Source organism: Diabrotica undecimpunctata, chromosome 10 (genome assembly GCF_040954645.1).
Source record: "Diabrotica undecimpunctata isolate CICGRU chromosome 10, icDiaUnde3, whole genome shotgun sequence".
NCBI classification, from domain to species: domain Eukaryota; kingdom Metazoa; phylum Arthropoda; class Insecta; order Coleoptera; family Chrysomelidae; genus Diabrotica; species Diabrotica undecimpunctata.
This window is the reverse complement of record NC_092812.1, coordinates 48,095,997-48,113,050: the sequence shown is the minus strand read 5'-3', so window position 1 is coordinate 48,113,050 and position 17,054 is coordinate 48,095,997. Positions and strand designations below refer to the sequence as shown.

Here is a 17,054-nt window from a genome sequence, read left to right as displayed (position 1 = left end):
AAAAATACGTCAGTTTTGAACGTATTCACTGTGCTTAAGTTAATTATCTAATTTAATGACAAGGAAATATTGAAGAGTGTGAAATTATAAAAATATTCTTCAGTTAATTAATTGTTCATTCAAATAGATTCTTCATATCAAGTATTGCTTTTTAATTCGTATGACTAATTTATTACACCGGTCATTTTCCAAACCTTGAACATAAATATATAAAGCAAAACTGACAAGGATGGCTGCAACTTCTTGATAATATATTTTTATTTAATAGGATCGAAATACATTTTTTTAAATCGATCGTTTAGGTGCTGTATTAAAACCAAAACTCTTAACAGATACAGAAAGACTGATAACGGATTCAGCATTAAAATTTATTAGAAAAGAAACTATAAAACTGAAAATTTTTTTCCTCCGGTTCAGAGAAAATAAAAAAATAACATATATTATGTTGCAAATGTTGCGTATTATCTATTATAGCTATCTTACGTTAAAATATGTTAACATCCACTGGGTTCTGTCTGTATACGTTCGATATTATTTGCGTAAAGGTGGACAGAGCAACACAATGCGAAAGAAACATGGATATCCTTCAACATAGATAAAACTAAAGCCCTAATAAAAGCAAAAAAAAATAACGAAACTTGCAAAATTTGACAATAGACGACGCAAATATTGAAGTGGTAAAACATACCTAGGCGTATAGATAACTGTGGAAGGCAGAGAGGAGGAGGAAATACGAAAAAGGATCTTCTTCTTCTTTAGGTACCTTCTCCTCTAAGGAGGTTGGTAATTATCACAGCTATTTTCACTTTTGAGATTGCAGCTCTAAACAAGTCGACGGAACTGCAATTATACCACTTTCTCAGATTGTTGAGCCAGGAGATGCGTCTTCTTCCAATACTTCGTTTTCCCTGTATTTTTCCCTGCATTATGGTTTGTAGCAACACATATTTATCCCCTCTCATAACGTGGCCGAGATACTGTAACTTTCCTATCTTAATCGTATTCATGATTTCCATTTCCTTTTTCATCTTTCTGAGGACCTCAACATTTGTTATTCGGTCTACCCAACTTACGAAAAAGGATAATACTTGCTAATAAAGCATAAATGAATTAATAATATAAAAGAATAGGCAATAAATACAGCTGACTCCACAAGGCAAGCTTGAGGCAAGAGATACCCTGGGCGCAGACGTATATCCTAACTGGCCAATCTTAGGAAGTGAACTGGTCTAACGTCAACTGATCTATTTCGAGCTGCTGTGAATAGAACAAGATGGGCCAATGTGGTCACCAACATCACTTGAAGATAGGCCACCTTTAGAAGAACAAAGCATACTTCTTTCTGTCGTAGGTGTTTGGATCCGAAGACATCCACAGGGAAGTAAAATTCAAAATATACAAAACAATCATACGACCAATAGCAACATATGGCGCAGATACATCGATCATGACTATGACAGAAAAAACAATAAACCTTATTTAATACTTTTGAAAGATATTAAGACGGGATATTGGGACGTGTCTGCGACAATGGTATGTGGAGAATAAGGTTCAACCACGAGTTGATAGAACCCTCTAAACCAAATTATGCAAAAAAATAAAAAGATTACGGTGGGCAGGTCAGCTTATAAGAATGGATGGAAAAACTTGGTGTAGTCGAAAGTGGTACATCGAAAGATGTTAACGGATTGATTATTATATTTTACAAAATAATTATTACATATTTAGCTGGTGCCTCGAATCGTGTTTTTCTAAGCTTACCGTCTCAGAGATGATTTATTCCAATAGGATAACGCGATTTGTTGCCAATAAACTAAAACAATACGCAATTACGTACTTATCTCAATGTATACGTTAATAACTTAACCAGTAATTTTATATTTCAAACAATATTACTATTACCTTCAAACAATGTTACTGACATGTGGTTAAAACCCAGTAAAAGTTGTTCTTGTGCATATCATGAAAATAATATATTTTCCGTTTTATCTACCTCTTAAAATGTTTATGTTGGCCGCAAACTTCAGGGTATAATTATTCCATTGTAAAGTTCACTATGTTCGAGTTCCATATTTGTTTTCTTCTTCGTGGTTTATGTACTAGATATTTCAGTCAAAGATATATTTTTAGTACTCGGACGTTTTTTCTCTCTGGAAACCTGTTCAACAAAGCCAATTGGCTAATTGTACATCTTCCACATTATGCAAATACTCGGGACATACATAGACCTTACCATAGCAATAGTAAATTCTACCCAAGCAGCTTAACTGTAATGAAGATCTCCTATAGGATCCTGATAGTTATTGACGACAGAGACAGAGAACGCGACTGGGGTCACCTTTCTGCTCGTTCGCTTTATATTTTTATCTGTAGATTTAGAAGACTCACTTATTTTTGAGTCCTCTTCTAGTCCAGCTGTTTTTTCTTTTGTAACCGTATTTTATTCCCACGACTAAAGGCTTCAGTTCGCAGAGTTTGTCCGCTCTCTGGAGAATCGCTTAGGCAATCGAAGACGTTGTTTCAGGTTTTGAGCAATTTGTGAAGTTTCATATTCATCCTCCGTTATATAGGTTACTGTCTCTGTTTTATGATCTTAAACCAGACTTAATTTATATTTGTACGGTACTTTTAGAATCCTGTATGCAATTTAATTTTCAGTTTTTTCAATGATACCTTCAAAAAAAAACGTTCATACGGTGGTATTTATTGAACTTGTAAAAGCATACAAGTACCTGGAGAGGTTTTGTGGTAGATATGTATATGTATATATACATAGTTTAATGTAGGTCATTTAAAATAAACAGAATGTCCGAAATACAGGTATTGGTTATAGAATGGGTGAAGAAATTATCTATAATAAATACTATGTATACGGACCATGTGCTGGAAAATAAAAGTACTAAAACAATTTACAGAAATATGGTTATTGAATGAGAATAAAGAGCGACCTGGTGGCTACCAAAGTTCAGGAGACAACCAAGAAGAAGAAAAGAAGAAGAAAACTATAGAGTGGCAAGAAAATAGGTCGGACACAAATCTTCAAAAGCTAATGCAAAAGCATATAAAAATCTTTATACCAGCGATGAAAAGAAAATATATAAAATAGCCAATCATAAAAAGAATGCAAAAGATCCAATTAGATGTATCTGATATGAACATATTAAAATACTGGTTCAAAGAAAAGGATGTAAAAACGTGATGGAAAGCGTACTTTTAATAGTTTATTAAACAAATAACTCAATAAAACAACAGTTTTGAATTAGTGAACACCATAGTAGGTACATGTATGGTGTATGGCATTGGTTAAAGAAAAACGATTTAGGTGAAATATACACCATAAAGAATAACAAATGAATAAAATTTGGCTGTGTCAATCAATAAGAAAATATGGGAACACAAAGCTTTATTTAGACCCACCGAAAGATAACAAAACTCTGATGCGAAAGAAATTAGCAAATCTGGCAAAAATAATTACAGATACATATATACAAGTTAACGGCATAGACAAACAAATAATTTGAAACCTTAAAGAAACTCCCAATATTCAATTTTTTAAGATATGTTGATCAGTTAAAAACAAAGAATAATGCTTTTTGCAGCAGAAAACTGGATTAGTGAGTTAAAAATGTTTCAGATACTGTGGTCACAATATAATATGTGTAAAATTCTTTGAAATTCAAAAATATGGCTTTAATTTATATAAGAACATGAGCGATCATAAAAATGAAGAAGATAGGCATTTTTATGTTAAATATTCTAAAATTTCTATTACGATACATCTTAAAATAATCTTATTGGATATGAAATGTTAATTAGGTAATAGATTAACGATGTCTAGGATTAAGTCTTCATAATTTATCATATACCCACATATCAATATTGATAAATTAATTAAATTTGCTTTAGCTATTTACTAAGCTTAAGGGAAAATTTTACTGTTAATCAAAATTTAAAATTTCCGAATATTTTAATTTAGAAAATCTCTTAGACCGTAAGAGAGAGGTAGTTTTTTTATACTTACATTACACTATTGAGGTTAAAGTTACTATGGTATGGAGAATAATTCTGAAAGTGACACAAACGCACGAGGGTTTAGTTAGCAGGCACTGCACTGCACTCGGCCGGTAACAGTCCGCGATACTCGTAGTCGAACCCACTCGTTTACTAACTAAACGAAATTTTTATATCAATCGTAAGATATATGAGAAATAACGAGCAATGACGACGACTTGTGTCTAGTCTGCACAAATTGACTTTACTTAAAACGAAAGAAAACATTTGCTTAGTAAGTAAAAAGTGTGCTATCACACACGAATCACATAATTAATTTTATCATTTTGTAATACTTATCCGACGCCATTTTAGATCAAATACAATTTTTCAATATGAACTTATATTATTAGTATTTATCAGAAAGTAATAAATGACTACTGAGATATTCATGATATGTGATTGTATGTGTAATATAGCGTTACAGAGTGTCTCGTTGAGGCTGGAAAAATTATTTTTATATCGTGTTAATTTAATATTTACCTTTAAAGGTCAACAGTGTATTAAAACATGTTCTAGTTAATGGGAACTTGCTGAAACATTGTTTATTCATATATATATATATATATATATATATATATATATATATATATATATATATATATATATATATATATATATATATATATGTGTATATATAAATGAAAGGGAAGCTGAAATTGCTTCATATCGTTTTCCTTCCAAATGAAAAAGTAGTATGGGAAAAAAAGACGAATGAGGTAAATGAAGTATCAAGAACAGAGAAGACATTTCAATAATGGAATAGTTTAATCCAATGCGTCAAAGATAGGAGGCAGATCTAAGCAGAAGAAAAATTAAATAGTAAAGGATTGTTAATAGCAAATTGAGAAGATTGCACCAAAGCATTAAGCCAGGCGAATAGAAATACTGACAATAGAAAGCTAATCGAGGAGCTAAAAGTAGGATATTGTAATGGGACATCCCATCGATGACATCCTATCACAACTCATGAGCCATCCGTTTACCCACCTGGTACACGGATGCCTCAAAATCACCGGAGGGTGTAGGAGCCGATACAGTAGGGACAAAGCAAGGGAGACATTTCCCGGTAAGTATATCTAAGGATGCCACAATTCTGTAGAGCTCAATTTTAAGCTGGTATGGATTGTGTGGATGCCTTAAATAAACTAGGAGGCCGTAGCAAGGTTACAATAGCCTGAGTACCGGGGCACGAGGGTCATAAGGACAATTAAAAAATCGCTGGAATGGTGAAGAAATTCACCAGGACAATGACAGACGAAACAGTTAATTACAGAACATTCGCCAAAATTTACGGAAGACCTAAGAAGCAAAGACAGGAAAAACAGTCGAAAGTCGTACTATATCTGCTAACAGGGCACTGTAACCGTAGATTCTGTCACCTAGAAGAAAAAACTGCAGAGCACATTTTATGCCAGTGCGACAGCCTGGTTCTTAAAAAACCACTGGCAAAAAGCTACATGGAAGGTTCAGTCTCGAGAATTAATCTAGGACTAAAGGACCACAATAGATCTGAAACAGTCGCAGTGGAATGGGCCAAAAGTCACCTTCTATCTATCCAAGCACTTCAAAAAATATAGGAAGGTAAAACAGTTGGACCAGATGATATCCCTGGGGAAATGTGGATAGGGTTAGTAAAGACAGAAAGAAGTTAGCTAAATATTTGTTTAATAAAATTATAGAAATGTCATACGAATGAACAAGCAGTATAATAGTTACCTGCTTAAACAATGCACAAACTACAGGGTCATAAGATTCCTTAGTCACTGACAACATCCACCTGAGCGAGTACTGTGAACTAACTAACAAACATCCAAATCTAGCTTCTACCAAAACTTTCAGCCACAAACAGCCACCCTTCCTTGAAGAGGCGAAAGCCTAAATCGAGGTTATCATAACGCTTGGCATTGATTCATAAAATTGTATTATGTGTATTCGGTAGATCTGAGAATAGGTTAGTGATAAACTAGACTGTGAAAAGGCTAATGCATAATGTCATTTAGGCAACGATCATCAAGGAAAAACGCCAAGTTGAGGATGTGTTGAGCTCGCGTATACTGATGATTGCGTTTGGCTGTTGCAATGACAATAAACAAATCACAACGCCAACCGTTGGAAGTTTGCGGAATTAACTTTGAGTTTCCATGTTTCGCGCATCGGAAAATAGTCATCGTTGTATATTTATGCAACGCAAAAAAAATATTGTTTATTAGAAAGCATTCAATTGATTCAAGTTTTTTCATACATATTTGAGTATTTTTTTTATTTATGTTTTTGTTAATTTTTTATATACATTATTTAATTCTAAGGCGGTACGAAAATAAAAGATACACAGGCGGAGCCCTGATATTAAAGAAGTAACGTGCAGATAAAGAAAACCGGGTTTGGTGAAATATTAAGAAAATACCAAACCGAATTTAAGAGATACGTTTGTTGTACTTCTTTGAAGAAATAGATTTCTTGTTATATATAATTTTAAGCTGCCGCTCAATGCTTTGATTATAGATTTTAACGAGGCTTGTGGAAGGATTTATGTAAGTACTTGGCAAATAACCCTTTGGACATATCTGAGAAATTGGTAGAATAGTTTTAAGAACTATCCCTTTTACAAAAGGGGATCAATATATTATCTTCTCCATATAACATTTGATCATTGATTGATGTATGTCATTTATTCACATTAGTGTTGGTTCGGATAAAGGGGTTTCAAAGTGATATTCCTTGGTATTTTGTTGGAAATACTGATTTGAAAATAGGACAAAGACAAATAACTGGAAACGTAAATTCTATAGGACCAACCAACCTTTGACACCGTAGTATTAGGCATACTGTTCGAAATCAAGTGTTTAGTTATTGTAAAATATCAACATTACCACTAGTATCGATAAAATCGACTAATTACCGATTAATTATAAATAATTTAACTGGAATATTCACCATTCTCACAAGAAAAAAGTTATTATTAGATTGGTATATATCTTTATGCCTTCCATGTGTTCGTTCAGCTATTACTAAAATAACCTTTCAGCTATATGAATTATTTTCTATATCTCAAATACGCTTTTTTAATAGAAATGTTGCCAAGTTTTAAGAATTATATAATCCTACAATTTGACCCAATTAAACGAACCTTGTTAAACTTGTCTGTTCAGCACACCAACGTATTACTATACTATTGTTCTCAAAAATATAACAGGTCACAATTCTTGTTGCCTATCATATATTTACCTAAAACGTGTAGCATTGAGTCTTGTGAAATCACTTTTTTAATTTTAATCGTAATAGTTCATTATACTCGAAAATATTTCATACTTAAGTGTTCAAAATTATATCCTGCTTCCTGTAGACAAATTAAAAATGAATAATGACCATTTTTTGAAAAATTAAATGATTTTGAAGACATAACATATAATAAATTGTTTTTTACTTGATATTTTCGCGAAATTAACATATTTTCGAGAATCTCCCAAAACATCTACAGCAATAAGATCTGAAGCCATTGTCATTCAAATTGGTGAATTTACCAGGGGTAGGTTGCTCCCATAGAGATAAAAAACAACCCTTTCAGTAATTCTTCTGAACTTTTGATAGTTTTTAACCACAATCTGAAGATTGTGTAATTGTCAATGTATATGTATATGTATATGTATAAATATATATATATATATATATATATATATATATATATATATATATATATATATATGTGTGTGTGTGTGTGTAACAATAAAATACTGAAAACTTTGTTTTAAAAATTTCCACAATATGTATTATAAAATCTTAACACTATAACTGTTTCGGCTGATTGCCTTTCTCAACTTGAGAAAGGAAAAGCAGGTGATCGAAAGATCACTTGAAGAAAAAAATATTTGTTCAGATTATTTTTGGATGTAGCACAGGTCTTCGACAAGGTCTAGTACGAAGAATTTGAGCATAAGATAGTAATAGTATCTCACAGAGATACTTCATATTGAACATATTTATTATGATAATTTCAAAATGTGTCGAGTACTTGAATAATAGTTAATGGACGGGTACAACAAGCTCCAATTTGCGTCAACGAAAAAACTATCCGAAACCAAACGAATCCATATATCTGTGTAAATGAGAAAGGCCAAAGTATAAACTTAAAACTAACAAATGTGCAAATATGTGCACAAATCCACACGAAAAATAGCTAATACTGAGGATGTACCTCAGTAACAAAAACTGGATATCAGAAGGCGACGAAATTAAAACCAATAATTGGTGAATATTTTGACAATTTTCTAGAATAAACCGTGTTCTTGGGAGAACATGAAGCAGACTGAAAAGTTCAAATAAACAGTTAATACACACTTTTTATGCTTTCGAATCTTTGTTTGATTAGGTGTATACAAATATTTGAAAATCAACAGGAAAATCCATTGAAGAGCTACAAATATAAGCAAACATCAATAATGTTCGAAACTGCAAACTTTATGAGCCCCGAAAGGGATTTAATTACGCAGGATTCGTTTTTGGTTAGTTCCAAGGTTTTCGTTTATCCACAAACTCTGGTCTGCTTTTAATATTCTTGTTTACCTTGCATTCTCGTGGACACAGAATTCTCAATTCTAATCAGTTCTGTGTATCAATAAATTTACCCTCGTCGCTAACTCATTTCACAAACATACATTTGATTTTATAGCAATCTAAAAGTGCAAACAAATGCAAGGTAATGAAAATGGAGAAAAAGCAATAAATGTGCAAATTACGAACTTGGGGTTGACCGATGTAGATGTATTTCGCAGTTCTATTCGAAAACTTTCGTATTGACCAAACCCCGGAGTTTAAAATCATACTCGTGGCAATAACATGCCATATTTAATCGAATGTAAACACAACAAAAGTTGTGTGTGTGTAGATAGTGGATGGCATTAAAACATGTCTATTTGCCACAAAATATTTATATTTTTTTATTATTATTATTAAGGATAGGATAAGGATAAAATCATGGCCACTCGTTTCTTATCTAGGGACCCATCAAGGCATTTTTATTAAGACAAACTAGACTAGGTCACGGGCAGGAGGTATTAACAAATGGGGTAAAACAGAGGTTTGGATTCTAATTACATAATGTTTGTAAATACATATATCACGACAAAAGTTATAGATTACTGGCAACACAAAAATATGTTTAAGTTAAATAAAATATACTCTAAAAATGCGTTACTATTTTTTTAACCCTTTGCACTCGTAATCATGCTTCAAAAAGTTAGCAAATACCTTTGTAGTTTTTTCGCCGTTACACCGAATCTCGTCGCCGATACTCTGAAGGGCTCTCCATTTGTTATTGTAGCTATTTTCCAGTCACTTTTGAATTCCATATCTAAATGCATTTTTGGCATTGCTGAAGAACGGTTCTGGACATTACTCCGGCATCTGCGTTAGATACACTCTATTGCTTCGTACATTCTTTTAGTTATTCCTCGGCTTCAAGGATTGTCTGAAAATCGTTTTCTTAGTCTTCCCGTATATCATCTTGGATCAATAATTGATTTATTTATCGCTTTTTACTGTTCTATTCTGCCATTCTATTTATGTGTTGGTTCCATACAATCTTCTTTTTCTTGATACATACACACATTTCTTCGATTTAGCACAGGTGCCTTACATCTTCATTTTGTACTCTGTTTATGTTTTATTTGTTATTCTACGAAGTAGAATTTCTATGGCTTCCAATAGTCAGGGTTAGGTTTGTATCAGTTTGAGTTTCAGTAGAGTGTATGACATCACTGGTCTGACAAGTTTTATAATTCTGGTTTTCAAGTCAATTGATAAAAAATTATTTCTCTAATTAATAGATTTTCTTAAACTTCCACTGTACTCTACTCTATTTGCCAGTTTGCAATGAATAGGTTTCTTTTTGCAGCGTCCTCTGGTTCACTATTCGTCTGATATTCTATTTTGTGTAAGTAAGTATTTTCTGAACTAGTCGTTGGATTTGTTTACTAAGCATGTTTCCCCCTATTAGTGCCACTCATTGTTTAGCTCTCTGGTCTCTTTGTTTACCGCTGTATATCAATAGGGAAGTCTCCCAACTAATACTTGTCCTTTACCCTTTCCTTGGTCTCCTGTAATGCACATTATGTCGATGTTATATTCATTAATTTCTTTTTCTATTTCCTGGTCTTAAGTTGTTGATAGAGTTAATATTCTAGGTTACTGCTCTTAAAATGTTTTTTTTTTCAAATTGTTGTTCTTTTTCTCGTGTGGATCATGCCAGAATTTTTCATCATCTTCCGAGGCTTCTTATCGATACTATGTACATATATACGGGAACTACTGTTCTAGTAGGTTGCTGGTATCGCTAGAACAGTCACGATGGGAGACCGACAACTGCACACGGAGTTTTTTTCCATAAAGCTTATTATATATGCTCCTTAAAACAATGTTTTGCGGAACACCCTGCGACAAGCTGATGCTGGTGACCGAACCTATGGTGGACCTTTTGGCCCTAAAACCATATTGACGGTCGCTCAGCGCATACTTTTCTTCCCTTTCACAAGCTGCTCGTAAAATTTAGCTACCGAACCAAGAAGGCAAACTGGTCGAAAGCGCACATCTTCCTCTTCACCTCTACCTTTCGGGATAAGGACAACCTTAGCGTCTTTCAACAGTGTTGGAAACTGCTGTTATTCAAGCGGTTTGTTTAGCAATCTTAGGAAAACCTACGGGTATCTTAGTGCGTCGAGTTTTACTGTCTCCGGCATGACTCCGTCTAATGCCAGGTGCCTTTCGGATCTTCAATCGTCCAACAGCCTCGCCGAGTTCCAACTCAGTGAGAAGTTCCGCCTCTACGAAACCAGTAACCCTTTCACGCCTATTCTCCACTTCAAGGAGGAAGTAGGGTGTCTTTTTCTCCTTCACTTACTAGTGTAGGTTAGAACCTAACCTACACTAGTAATAATGTAGTAGTTTTCATAAATATTAAAAAACTTTTAAAATATTTTGAGAGCTCAATTTTACGTGATTTAAAACTTGAAAGATATTTGACTCTTATTTCTGTAGATGTATTCAAAGAGATATTTTGAGGGGTACAAAATAAGATAAAATAACTTATTTTATGTTACTGCTTTCACGTTTTAATAAACAATCAATACTTTTCTCATTAAGGCAACTTTTATTAGATTTGAAGTACAGCTTATATTACAACCTTGCATTTTATTATTTTCTTAACGAATAAGGTAATAACAAATATAAAAATTCGTTGTTGCTAGTTCCGTTTATTGGAAACTGTAAATAAACACATTACACATTTATACACCTTTTTATAATTTATCAAATTCTCGCGTGACGTAGGAGTTAGAATAGAATCTGAGCTTGCTATTAGTGTAAAGTAAAAGTACGAATCGAAGAATATTTAGACACGTAAAAACGTTAGAAGTTGGTCAAAATCGTTCCTTTTGACGATTCGACTCCGCATCTTTTTTCGGCCGTTGTGAAGAAATTCAAAGTGTCTTGCAAAATATTGCTGTATTACCTAATTAATCTTGAATCATTTTCAACGTTTGTAAATTGTTACTATATAAACTATATACCGCCCGCAGAATCATTCTTCTTTCATTGTTTCTAAATCAAAAAGATTAATTTCAAATTAAATTATAAATATACTTCCTAAAAGAGATTATCCTGTTTTGGTACTTCAGTAAAAAGTAATCCAATAAATATTACCTATTTAACAATAATTAGTCTGGATTTTCCACAAGATAATAGTTACAATGTATTTAGAGATTAACAGGTAAATTTGATCCAAATGTTTGTAATAAAATAGTCAAATAACCATATGTTAAGATAAATAATCGAGCAAATTTGTTTTATGCTGCGCCTTAGTCCTGCCCAACGCGCAACTCACATAAAATGTTGTTTCTTTTTTCCGCATATGTACTTTCTTCCTCTGATATAAACCCTTGATTTGCGCAGCACCGTGTCGATCTTCCACCGGCCATGTCTCATTCTTAAGTGTTGAGACTTCTATATTTAGAAAATATCGAACATTACCGACTAAGAGATGAAAAACTCCTACTATAGAAAATCAGGAATTTTTTTGTATTTGTCAAACTTTTACGACTCACATTATTAAAAGAAATAAAAGTTTTATACTACGCTTATATTGCAAACAATTACTCCCGGTATAGCCCTTTTTGCTGGTTGGATTATCAGTATTACTGCCTTAGGTGTACTATGATAAGGCTATAAAAATAAATAAGCAGTATTTTATGTCTGAATGAATTACGTAAATGTGGGTTTCAACAGCGTAAAAATTATATAGTTAAATTGATGTTGTTAAACTTTATGACTTTTTAACACAAGTATGTTCCAGTTACACACATCAATTCAGGTATTTATATTCATCAACAATAATTCTGTTCAATGTAAGCGGTGGTTGTTAATGTATGTCGTAGTTATATCTAAAACATTTTTTCTATGCTGCTATTAAAAATTAGTTCTCCAGTAGTGGAGTCAGATCATCGATAGTTTTACTCAGATGTACTTGAATAGACTGGAACCTCGGTGTACGACATAAATCGGTTCCTAATATTAAGACGTGTGCCACTAAAGAATGCCAAAAACAACAAAGCACTAGGAGCAGGGTACATAAAAATGGAACTATAATATGTACGAGGGTTGAAGATAATCGAAGCAGGAGATGAGTTTTCAGAGGAGTGGAATCTATTATAGATGTCCTCCATTTTCAAAAAAGGGTCAAGAGGTCACCAAATAACTATAGAGGGAACTATAGAGTGTCCAGGAAATAACTATGGGAAGCAATGAGAAAAATGTTCGAGGAAGAGAATGCTAAACTTACCACTGGTGCACATAGCATATGCACCATGGACAGGGTCCAGCTCCTAGATTTGTTAAGCATTTTAATATTATAGTACCAAAGAGAGCAGACAGGGGAAACAGGTCCGCCAGTAATGACAAACTCAAGTTGGTATACAGATGATGAAGGTCAAAACCGATGAAGATACAGGTGCTGGTATACATACCATCGTATTTCAGGCAGAAGTTGTCGCTATACAAAGGTGTGTATGGAACTAATATGTCGGCAAGTGGAGAAGTGACTCAATAGATTGATACTAGCCTGTGTTCCAGGACACAAAGGCTAAGTAGGCAATGAGAAGGCTGACAAATCGGCCCGAGAAGGCGCTTGTGCGCCCAGAATTGTCCCTTTTGGGGTTGCGAACACACACAAAACAGCAGCAATTGGTAAATGGGTGCAAGAAAAGTCTTTGGGGGATTCAGCCAAATTTACAGCCGACGAGTTCATTAAGAGAAATTCAGCTAAATTCACAGTCGACTTACTGACCCACAATCGAAAGACTGCCAGGATGATAGTAGAGCTAAAGGTAAGGTGGCTAGGTTCTAGTGTTAATGTTTTCAGGTTGCGCAAGTGCCTCTAATATAACTTAATGATCACTTAAGTAGCCGGGACCGACGGATTTACGTGTCCCCCGAAGAACGGTGGCGGCTCAGTTAAATCAGAAATTTGTCAGTGATGGAAATCGAGCCCGCGTTCTCCAGCTTGTTAAACCAGTAACATAGCTACTGTCACGACCGCAATATTGCATGTCGAGGTTGACTGGACACTAGGCTCAATAGGCATTTGAGTCGTATGAGCTTGACGGAAGAGAATACTTGTTAGAAGAGGAAACCGCTCTGCACATCTTAAGTCAGTGTAAAGGCCTTACAAAGTTGCAGTATCTAGAACTCTTGAGAGGAAAATCAAAAGTATCAGTCTACATGAAAGGATGCCTCTAAGGCTGTGGAAGCTCATTAAAAGAATAGGGCTGGATGAGGAGATTTATAGGACACAGAGAAGCACAATAGAACAGTAAAGGTAGCAGTGGGTCAGGCAGAGAGCCGCCCTAGTTTTAATATGTGTAGAGTGTAATATTGTTATTACACTTTAAATTCTGAAATTTTGGATTTTCTGAAAAAAAAAATTAAGACTTATCGATTTTGATTGAAGATTGTCTTTGACTAATCTATGTTTTCCTGCTTTGAGTCTGAAATACTCATTTCTCCTTACAACCAATTCCATGAGTCTGACCAGAGAAACAAAATAATTAGAATCGATAGTCTATTAGGCTACCGCTTGTGGCAAGCGCAGTTTATTGTTATTTTTATGTGAGAAGTTATTCTACTGACCTTGTAATGAATGATATATAATGAAGGTATTAAAAAGTGATTTTTTCAAAACTCTTAGAGTTTACGAGCAGCTGTCACATCTGAATTTTTTAAATGCCCTCGCGTAAGGGTTCCATTTTTAGTATTGTCGAATAACAAAAGAGTTCGCGTGTCCTTCATTGATTTGGCCTTCGCAAAGACCTCCCTTCTTATGTGATAAAGGACCTGTTGAGAATTTTCTTCTAAAATCTAGTAGTTCCATCACAATTATTGAAAATGTAAAATTATTATTCTCAGTGTAGCTCGTTACGTAAACCCTTACGTAGTATTATCATTTCACTGTAAGATTGTTCAAGGGATTTGAAGATGTATTCTAGAGTAAGGAGGAATGTGAAATTTCGACATATTCAAGTTGTAAGGGGTCTATCAAAGCTGTGTGTATTGGTTGTTGTAGTTGTTCGAATAATAGAAGAGTGGAAATTTTAAGGGTATTTAGGTCTACAGCGTATTAAGCTTTTGTCGGATCCCTCACTTAGCTTTCAGCTACCCTTTTATAGCACACTAAAGTATGCATGTGTGATATGAAACTTTAAAAAAGCTCGCGTTGAACAGAGGCATGATAGGTATTATTTACCTAATATAAAAAATTTAATATTATATTTTTTAAGAGTATGATGGAATGAAATATTCTTTAAGCTACATAGCCCAAAAATGTTGGTGTAGTAGACCGCTCTGAGCTGTTATATTCGATATATCTAATTGACAAAAAAAAGGAAGTCCCTAGATTGACGTTACAACCTTGACATATCACTAATTGGTACTGGGGAACTTGCAATAAAAGAAAAAAAAATGAAACGGAATTCTGAGCTTAAAAATGTTTTGTAAGGATAAGTGTACAAGGAATTCATGTCTTCTGTTTATTTAATTACCCTGTATAATGGTAATTACATATATTGACTGTAGTTAATTTTTTTACAAACTGTCTGCCTTAAACTACGTTGTAATTAGCGTGTGTAATTAATGCTGCTTTCTCAATTAACTCATAATTCATGTAAATGATACAAAAATCAAATTTGTTCTATAAAAAAAAGGGTTGGTGTTTGTTTGCTTAGTATATGGATTAATTACAACGTATATTATGAGAGTAAAGATAATTATAATTTCAGTGTTGTTGCTCTGAACTGAATCGAGTATAAAATGCCCTTAGCTCATTTAAATATTCTTTCTGTATACTCTATGTTTCTCTCATTTTAACAACATTCAAGCAGGTTAGTTGTATATACCTAGCAAAATAATCTGATATTTCTTGAGAATTAGAATGGACGGAGCACGTTCCACAGCCTATTACCATTATTGGTTTTACCAGGTACTCATAAAAATAATGAAAATGTAGTTAGGAAACGGAAACCCCCAAGAAGAAAGAAAGAAATAAATTGATAGTTTTAGATATGTAGATTTAGTTGTACAGAAAAAGCAAAAAGAAGGATCATACAATGTTAAGTTCCTATAAAGAGTAAGATGGAAAGGCCAAAAACTCTATAACATGGAAAAAAGTATTATAATAGCTGGCCCATGCAGAAATAACAACAAAGATAAAATGAATGAATGACCAAATGACCATTACCAACAAGAACAAAATAAAATTAAAATGTTTGTACAGTTGTACCTATCAATTTTATGAGTAAATTCTTTTCTTGTATTTTAAAATAAAACTAATGATCTATGAAACCTAGACATGTATGAAAGGTAGATAATCTCATCGTGACATATCCAAATAAGTCCTTATAAATCTCTGTACTTATCCTACATGACTTTTAGAATTGATGTCATAAAAATATGATAAGTTTGTTTTATGACGATGTACATATTCTAAAATTGATAACTCTACGGTCAAAAAACTTCACCAAGATTTGATTAAAACTAGCGGAATTTTTAATTAAGTGAATTAAAAAGATTACATTGTCAACTTATCGGCGAAAAGGAAAAAACCAAAAACATGTGATTGAATTCGCATACAGAGGAGTTCAAATATACGAGGGCGGATTTTTGTCAAGAGGATCACATAGCAAAAGTTCTGAATAACATAGAGTGACAGTTCAAAGTATTTCCTCTCCAAAATTTGCAGAAATAAGTTGCATTAACGTCATGAAGAAAATCTCACAAAATACCTGCACAATCTCAAAATATCACACGAAACACAACTTTTTCAATTTTACCGGGATCGTTTGAACTTTTTGCCCCAATCTCTTATCACTGTTTATGACTCCCGTATATAGTAATGCATCAACATCTTTTGCAAAATAAAAATATAATTGATCTGTATTATGCTCACATCTATGATTAAGCTTCGTCCTAATGATGGATTGGAAAAATCCATACTCTAAAATTGTATCAGACTTCCCTCGTATAATTACTTTATCAAGACTTAAATTGCTGCTACATTACACTCACTTTGTTGACATTGAACAATTTGCTGAACGCAACATTTAACCTGAGTTAAATGACCAATTAATATTGACAATTGGTTTAGTAAAGATAATTCGTTCTCTGGTATAAGAGACGAATTTAACTTTTTGGTGTATTTTATCTTTTCTCGTTGCTCCTACATTGGCTGCTATCCAAAATGTTATCCTAACATACAAAACTGGTATTTATTTAATAAGACGTTTTTAACAGTATTTTGTAACGATATAGAGAGGCATATAATACAAATTAAAACGATAAGGAAGAAAACAGATACAGAACAAAATCTAGTTGAATATAGGAGCTGAAAAATCAGAAAGCGTCAAAAGAAGACACTCACTGACGGACAAATTAAATATGGAGGATCTAGCAAGGCAGTGTTGCCA

General features: G+C 33.4%; 1 protein-coding gene across 3 annotated transcripts in view; it reads right to left on the bottom strand.

Annotated features, from left to right (window-relative positions):
- Window positions 1-17,054, bottom strand: part of LOC140452093 (phosphatidylinositol 3-kinase regulatory subunit gamma-like) — a 312,721-nt gene that overhangs the window by 15,421 nt on the left and 280,246 nt on the right. Inside the window, exon 1 of one of the 3 annotated variants that reach the window (XM_072546158.1) lies at window positions 4,022-4,179. The exons of the other annotated variants lie outside the window; for them this stretch is intronic. The gene's annotated coding sequence lies outside the window, so the exon portion shown is untranslated. Of the gene's footprint in view, window positions 1-4,021; window positions 4,180-17,054 lie in introns of those variants that run through there. 3 annotated transcript variants of the gene reach the window in all.